Raw genomic sequence first — 8,290 nt, 5'->3', positions numbered from 1 at the left:
GCCCTCCCTGCCTCCCCGCACCACGACATGGCGCTCTCCCTCCCTCCCCACAGCGCGGCGCCGTGCCCGCCGTCCCTCCCTCCCCACAGCCCTGTCTGGTGCCCGCCCTCCCTCCCTCCCTCCCCACAGCGCGACGCCCTCCCTCCCTCTCCACAGCCCTGCGCGGTGCCCTCCCTCCCTCCCCACAGCGAGGCGCTCTCCCTCCCCCATGCACTCTCCCTCTTAACCACTTCCCTTAACTTATTCAACTCCTTCCTTCAGAAGGAAGCTGGAGCCCATCCTCAGGGAGTCCTCCCTGTGTTCATGGTGGTGTGCACCAGCTTCCCACCAACATGGGAGCCAGCGCAGCCCTGGGTCCCGGCTGCCTCGCCCCTCCTCCCTGCGTCCACCAGGAAACAGTGGGGACAGGGAGCTGTCTGAGAGAGGAAGCTGCAGCCCCCCGGGACCCACTGCACGTCCGGGACAGATCAGACCCTCTCGGAAATATCTCTGATGAGATGAGACTGTCTCCTGTCTAGGCAAGGGTTAATTTGCATTCAGCAAGTAACACGGAGCATGGAGGACTCCTGCTGACCCCTCCCAGCTCTGTGGCGTCCTGCCCCAGCCTCACTCCTAAAGACACCTGGTCATTCCGCACAGCAACGGAGGGCTGGTGCTGCAACCGAATGGAAATTACAATTCAGAGCCGTCTAAAGAAAGGCACGGTCACCTTAGAAGACGGAAGAGTTCGCACTGCTAAATCAAATCCTTCATGGTAACCCGAGGAGAATGGGTAAGATTCCTCCAAATCTGAATTTCTGCAACATGGTTTGATCTCTATGAATGACTAACATTTTCATATTAAAACTGGTAAACAGTTGTACCTGCTACTTGATAAAAACATTTCTGGCATTGAAAATCTGAAGATCACACTGACTCAAAATTAGTATTTTTGTCTCTGACGGGCATTCAGCACACTGATCTAGTGACATCCATGAAAAATCCTGACCCACACAAGGCAGGTCGTGAGCCTCCACAGTGGGTGGAAATGCATTCTTTCTGTGTGGGCTCATCAGAAAACGGTACCCACTCTAGGCAACAGCACTGGAAAAAGTCGCCTATGCAAAATAAAAAATGTACAGAAAGAAGCCCCAAGCGGAACAGCCCCAAGCCATGAAGTGCACAGCCAGGCACACATGCAGGCAGACGGCCCGGGCCATGGCATAGCTCACATTCACACTCCTCTCGCACAGCCCATCTCCTGCCAACATGAAGCCACACTCTTCTCTCTTGGCTCCCTGCAGTCAGGGCCACGTCTACAATGTGAGTGCAGAGTGACAGCATTTATAGCATCACACAACATACCTGATGTGGGCTGCACAGAGGAGGTAACAGCATTTATAGCCTCGCACAGCAGTACCTGATGCGGGCTGGACAGAGTTAGTGAGAGCATTTATACTACCACACGGCAGTACCTGACGCAGGCTGGATAGAGGAGGTAAGAACATTTATAGTATCACCCGACAGTACCTGATGTGGGCTGGACCAAGGAGGTGAGAGGCAATTGTTTTCTGAATGAAATAAAGACCAAAGGAATCAATAGGGAAAAAAAACAAAACAAAAAAACAAAACAAAACAAAATCACCCTGGCAATATTTTTAACTTCTAAAATGGCCAATTTTCATCTCATATATTTCAAGTGTAATGGTAGACCCTAATTACAATTACATTATTCTGTTTTACTTTCTTCATTTTCCTAATTTAGATTTTCATTTGAAAATGTACCTCTTTGAAAATCCAAAATACATCAACATAACTTCAGATAATATAAAAAGTGATATTCTGACCTACGGTCTAGGGAAAAGACTTAATTAGCATGGGGCTTAATTATGCTATTGCTGTGTACCCTGGGATGTCTCAGGAATGTGTCACCTCCAGGGGCTCCCAGAATCACCAGGGCAGCTCTGTGGGGTTCACAGGGATATTACTGAGACCTCCTCTAACATCTCTAGCCATGTAGGACTGCATCCTAAACCTGCTAGGAAGAGTGACAAAACCACTGTAGGAGCCTGGGATTTCCTTTCAGGAATCCTTCAAACTCAGTCAAAATAAGAGCCATACTGAAAATCTCCGAAGTCCTCTAAGTAAACCCCTTATTAGAGTTAGATAATTAAAAATGCTGGACCATAGAAGAATTAACCAATTCCTTAGCATGAAGAAGAGTGAACTCCTAGTCCCCTGAAGATGCTCCAGCCACAGCCCAGGTATGGGCTGCCTCTCTCCTCGGGTGGGAACAACTGAGGCCTGACACTTAGGGATGCAGGAGAAAGGGCCAATTTCCACCACGTGACAAGTTGGCAGGGCACCCCCAAGCTGCACCACGGGAAACAACCAAAGGTTCAGGTCCGCTCATCTGAATCAGGACGGCAAGGGCATAGGTCCGCAGTGCCCCAGCAGACATGTGCATGTGGCAGGTGCAGTGCCTCTTACGCTGGTGCAGCACTTAGAGGGCTGTACAAACAAGAAGGGCAAGATATACAGGTTAAATCCCTGTAATCCTGCACCTCACAGGGCCTGCAGAGGGAGCAGGGAACACAAGGTCTCCCACTCATATGGAAGCAAGAGGGGGCAGGAGGAAGGAGGGAGGCAGGAGAGGAGGAGACAAAGGGAGGGAGGAAGGGAGAAGAGGAGGTGAGAAGGAGGGACCATGGAAACAGAATTACCTGAAAGGAAGTCATCAGCTCAGAAAAGAATGGAGAAAAGGCTAAGGAAGGTGAATGCAGGTTAAAGTAATCAGAACCAAAGCCACAACAAAATGCAATACAATCAAATGAAAGCAATCAAGAACCAGAGTCACCACATGGAGGCCTAAGTGCATCACACAAATGAGGTGGGAAATGGTGATATGGAGAGGACAGAGGACGACAGCGATCGATGCCAAGTGAACACGCCCTGGACACCTAGCGTGTAACTCATGTTTCCAAAGTGGAAAACAATCAAAAGGCATAGAAATAATACTCCTGTAAACAACTGCATTTCCGTGAAACTGACATCTGCCATCAAGGGGACACAACTTAGCTGCAAAGGGCTGGGGGGTGGCGGCAATGGAGTGATACTGATCAACAGTCAACACCAGAACACATCCTCTTGGAGTAGCTAGATTTTAAGAATAAAGGAACAATAAAATTATATGATTTTAAAGTTTACAGTAATTATGGAAAATGGATATGTCTGCCAAAATAATTTTCAACTTCAATAAAAACAACTTTTAATGCATTTCTAGAATCATAGCATATAATGAAAAACTCGGGAATTAAAAGCCTGCTTACCTACATTTCAGAAGCATGAACAGATCAACACTGATCTGAACAGTACAGCAAAGGGACGGAAGCTGATTGATGTCTGTTGAACCCTGTGCTCACCAACAGCAGAGCACCCTCCTTCCTACGTGGACAAAACGCAGGGTCATAAAGAAAACCTCAAAAACCTCAAAGGACTGAAGTCAGAGTATGTTATTTTCACATATGTGGCAACAGAAAAGTACCAGAAAAAGATCACAGAAAATCTCCTCTCCTGAAAAGTTCAGCAACATACTCACAAATCACCATAGATCCAGGAGGGGACTCGCACTGGAAATTGGAACATGTTTTGAACAGATGATGAACTTACGACTTTTGAAACCTGTGAAGTGCAGCTGCAACTGAATAATTTGCAGCTGGAATGCATGCAGAAACTAAGGGTGAAAATCAGTGACCTCATCCCAGAGTAGGCCACCCAGCATTCAGGTCCACCGCCTGTGTCTGTCAATTAAGTTTTATTGGAACGCAGCCACAACCCTTCACCTGCTTCCATGCAAGGATGGCAGAGTTGAGCGTCTGTCTGTAAAGGATGACATGGCCATTAAGCCTAAGACACCATGTGGCTTTCAAAACACTTTGGAGACCTCTGACTTCAGTTTCCAAAAACAAAGCAAGAAAAAGGAAAGAGAATAAAGGAGACAAGAGCAGAAATACATGAAACAGAAGACAAATCAACTAATTGAACAAAGCCAAAGAACAGTTCTCTGGAAGAAATGAGAAACAAGGAGAGAACACACAGAAGCAGCAAGATGAGGAAAGGAAGGGTGAAGCTACTATGAGTCCCGCAGATATGAAAAGCACACAAGAAAATAGCAAGAATGTTTTACCTTACAGTTTGTGATTTGTGTACAAAGGGTGAACTCTTTAAAACATGCAATTTACTAAAACAGATATAATATTAAATAAAAATATAAATATTCCTGTATGTAACTTAAAAGTTGAATTTAGTATTAAAATTATTTCACAAAGTAAACTATGGGTCCAGTGAATTTCTCTAAATATTTCATAAGTAACATGGATACTATACAAACTTTTCCGGAGAATAGAAAAACAATGACTACCAGTAAACTCATTTATACAACCAACCTAAGCTGCAGACCAAAACCTAACAAGAAGGTTATAATAAAGTAAAATTACATATCAATTACCCCATGAATATAAATGAAAAAATCCTAAATAAAATATTCTGAAATCTAATCCAAAAATATAAAAAGCAAAATACTTCTAAAGCAACTACAATAAAAAATGTAAGGGTAGTTTACCATGAAAATCGGTGTAATTCATAACATGGAACAGTTCTCTAATGTTGTATAATAAAATATCCAACAACCAACAGCCTCTGACTGCCAGGACTCTGGGAGAGCCCAGCTGAGTGCTTCTGGCTCCGGGTCCTGCAGAGGCTGCAGCCCAGTTGCTGGGGGTGCTGCCGTCTTTGAAGGCTCAAGTGTGTCCGGCAGATCTGCTTCCAGATCTCTCCTGTGGTGGCTCCTGGAGGCTTTAGTGTTTTGCCACATGGGCCTCTCCAATGGGTAGTTCACAACATGGCATATACTGGAAAGAATGATCCAGGAGGAAAAATGCTTGCCCCCAGCACAGAAGCTGCTGACTTTATAGCCCACTATCAGGAATGGCAGATCATCAGATATGTGATACACCATGACACAGAGGCTGCCCCGAGTACAACAACAGATGGGTTCACAGGGGCATGAATACCAGGTGCCTTCCTCCAGGCTGGCAAGCATACCATATGAACAAATAACTTATATGATCATTGATTAATCTCAAAAAAAGTGTTGACAAATGTTGTTACCTGAAGCCTTATTAATAAGAGAACTTCCACAACTGGTTAGAGACGTCTACTAAAGACTTACAGCACATGTCATACTCAGGGTGAAGCACTGAAAATTCCTGAGAAAAGGAATGAGGAAAGGGTGCTCAACAGCACCACTTCAATATGGCATGGTACTGCAGCTCCAAGCCAATACAATAATAAAGCAAACAGGAAGGAAGGAAGGGAGGAAGGCAGGAAGGGAGGAAGGGAGGAAGGTGGAAGGCAGGAAGGGATGGAGGGAAGCAGGGAAGTACGGAGGTAGGGAGGAAGGAAGGGGGAGAGGGAGGGAGGAAGGAAATGTGTAAACATTGGAAAGAAAAACTTACACTAGCATTTTTCATAGATGATATTATTGAGCATGGAGATAATCTGAAAGTATGCATATGGTATGAAAATAGATAAGCAATTAACCTTTGAAATTAATAAAAATATCAGTTTATTATGTCAATATTTTTAAAGTATGTCTCAACATATCAGCAACAAATAATAGTTGAAATAAAAACATGCAATTTACAGTAGCATTAAACATACCTAGAAATAAATCTAATGAAAGATGTGCAAAATTTCTATGATAAAAACTATAAAACATTATTGGGAGGAATTTAAGACCTAAATGAATTACAGACTAGATCTTGTTTATGGATTTGATGAATTATTTTCAAGTTGTCACTTCTCCCCTAAGTAATCTACATATTCAAAACAATAATTGTTATTGAAAGCTGTTTAATAATAATCCTAGAATGAGTCATAGAAATTGATAAAGGGGCTCCAAATTTTAAAAAGAAATGCAAAGGGCCAACTATAATCAAGGAAATCCTGGAAGAAAACAAGTTTAAGATTCATATTGCCAGTTATCAGGAACTATTATAAACTTAGAGCAATTCAATCAATAGAAAATTTGCTCCAGGAAAACAGCCCAACGGAGTACAGAGAATACGAAGTCAAAAAAAAAAAAAAAAAAAAAATCCACACACACAACTCCACATTTGTGATAAATGTGGTATTACAGTCAAGTTTGGAAAGAATAATCTCTACAATAAATAGGAAGAAAACTAAACTTTGAACCCTAATTCAGAGCATACAGAAGAAAAACTCTAGCTGGAATTTTGATCTAAATTTAAAAGGTAAATCAATAAAGTGTTTAAAAGAAAACAAATGAAACTAATTTCATGACTCTGGAGTAAAGATTTCTTGAAAAGAAGGGGAAAAGTTGTCACTGTAAATTAGCAATTGATAAACTAACTCTACATTAAAAGTAAAAAAATTCTCTTCAATAAGTATTACCAAGAGAGTAAAAGGGAATCCATAGAGTGAAAGATGTTTGTGTCTCATACGTCTGATAAAGACTCATACATATAATACGTAAAGAACTCCTAAATCAGTAAAAATAAAAACAAAAAACAACCCAGGAGAAACACTGGCAAGGACCCAAGTATGCAATTGAAAAAAAGAGAATAACACAATCCAATTTCAAAGTGTGCAAAGATCTGAATAGATTTCTCATCAAATGATTTGTAAAGATGGCAGATAGGCGTATGAGAAGATACTCAATAACATATGTCACTGGGGAACTGCCAATTAAAACAGCAATGGGATTCTAGCACACACCAATTAGAAGGGCTGGAATTCAAAACACTGACAACACCAAATGCTGGTGAAGATGAAGAGCAACAGGAACTCTCATTCATTGCTAGTGAGAATGCAAAATGGTGCGGCCATGTTGGAAGACAGTGTGGCAGTCTCTCACAAACCTAAACACAGTTTCACCATATCATCCAGCAGCCATGCTTTTTGCTATTTACCCAAAGGAGCTGAAAACATGTCCACACAAAAGCCTGTACAGGAATGTTTATAGCAGCTTTATTCACAATTGCAAAAACTTGGAATCCACCAATATGAAGGTGAATGAAGAAACAATCAGTGATTTATCCAGACAATACGATTTAGCATTAAAACAAAAGGAGAGCAAGCCACATAAAGACACGAAGAAAGCTTAAATTCATGTTAGTAAGTGAAACAGCCAGTCTGTAAAGGCTCCATATTGTGTGAGTCCAACTGTCTGGAAAAGGCACACTATGGAGATAGTTAAGAGATCAATGGCTGTCGGGGTTGGGAAGGAGGGAAGCATGGGCAGGTGGAGCACAGGAATTTTAGGGCAGTGAAGTGACTCTGTATGAAACTATAATGGTGGACACCTGCCTGTCATTACAGATTTGTCCAGACTCACAGATTGTACAACACCAAGAGTGCACCCTCGTTTGAACTCCAGACTTGGGTGACAATGACTTGTCAATGGAGGTTCATTGATTATAACAAAAGAAGCTTCTGGTGTGAGATGCTGATAGTGTGGGAGGCTGTGTGGGGAAGGCGGACTGGGAGTACATAGGAAATCTCTATATTTTATGTCCCATTTTGCTGTAAACCGAAAACTCTATAAAAATAAAGTATATTAAAATGTATAATACTCAAAATAAAAAGGCTATGTGAATGACTGATGACAAATAGAAAAGTGCTCAGCATGATTTAATCAGCAGAGAATGCAAACCAGATCCACAATAAAACATTACCTCACAAAAGAATGAACAAAATCGGCCGGGCACGGTGGCTCAAGCCTGTAATCCCAGCACTTTGGGAGGCCGAGACGGGCGGATCACGAGGTCAGGAGATTGAGACCATCCTGGCTAACACGGTGAAACCCCGTCTCTACTAAAAGAAAAAAAATACAAAAAACTAGCCGGGCGAGGTGGCGGGCGCCTGTAGTCCCAGCTACTCGGGAGGCTGAGGCAGGAGAATGGCGTCAACCCGGGAGGCGGAGCTTGCAGTGAGCTGAGATACGGCCACTGCACTCCAGCCTGGGCGACAGAGCAAGACTCCATCTCCAAAAAAAAAAAAAAAAAGAATGAACAAAATCAAAGAGGGTGAATGAATATCAAGGTTTACAGAAGGTGTTGGTACAGTCACACTTCTCACTTACAGTTTCTGGGGGTGTGGCACAGTCACAATTCTCACTTACAGTTTCTGGGGGTGTGGCACAGTCACAATTCTCACTTACAGTTTCTGGGGGTGTGGCACAGTCACACTTCTCACTTACAGTTTCTGGGGGTGTGGCACAGTCACAATT

The 8,290-nt window shown here is 42.9% G+C and overlaps 1 protein-coding gene across 9 annotated transcripts in view; it reads right to left on the bottom strand.

Annotated features, from left to right (window-relative positions):
* The window catches only part of SNTG2 (syntrophin gamma 2), a 414,561-nt gene that overhangs the window by 282,286 nt on the left and 123,985 nt on the right, over nucleotides 1-8,290 (bottom strand). Inside the window, exon 1 of one of the 9 annotated variants that reach the window (XM_017860355.1) lies at nucleotides 3,309-3,378. The exons of the other annotated variants lie outside the window; for them this stretch is intronic. The gene's annotated coding sequence lies outside the window, so the exon portion shown is untranslated. Of the gene's footprint in view, nucleotides 1-3,308; nucleotides 3,379-8,290 lie in introns of those variants that run through there. 9 annotated transcript variants of the gene reach the window in all.

This window comes from Rhinopithecus bieti, unplaced genomic scaffold, assembly GCF_001698545.2.
Source record: "Rhinopithecus bieti isolate Rb0 unplaced genomic scaffold, ASM169854v2 scaffold_51905, whole genome shotgun sequence".
Taxonomy (NCBI): Eukaryota; Metazoa; Chordata; class Mammalia; order Primates; family Cercopithecidae; genus Rhinopithecus; species Rhinopithecus bieti.
Note: the sequence above shows the minus strand (reverse complement) of the source record. Positions and strands in the feature narration are given on the sequence as shown.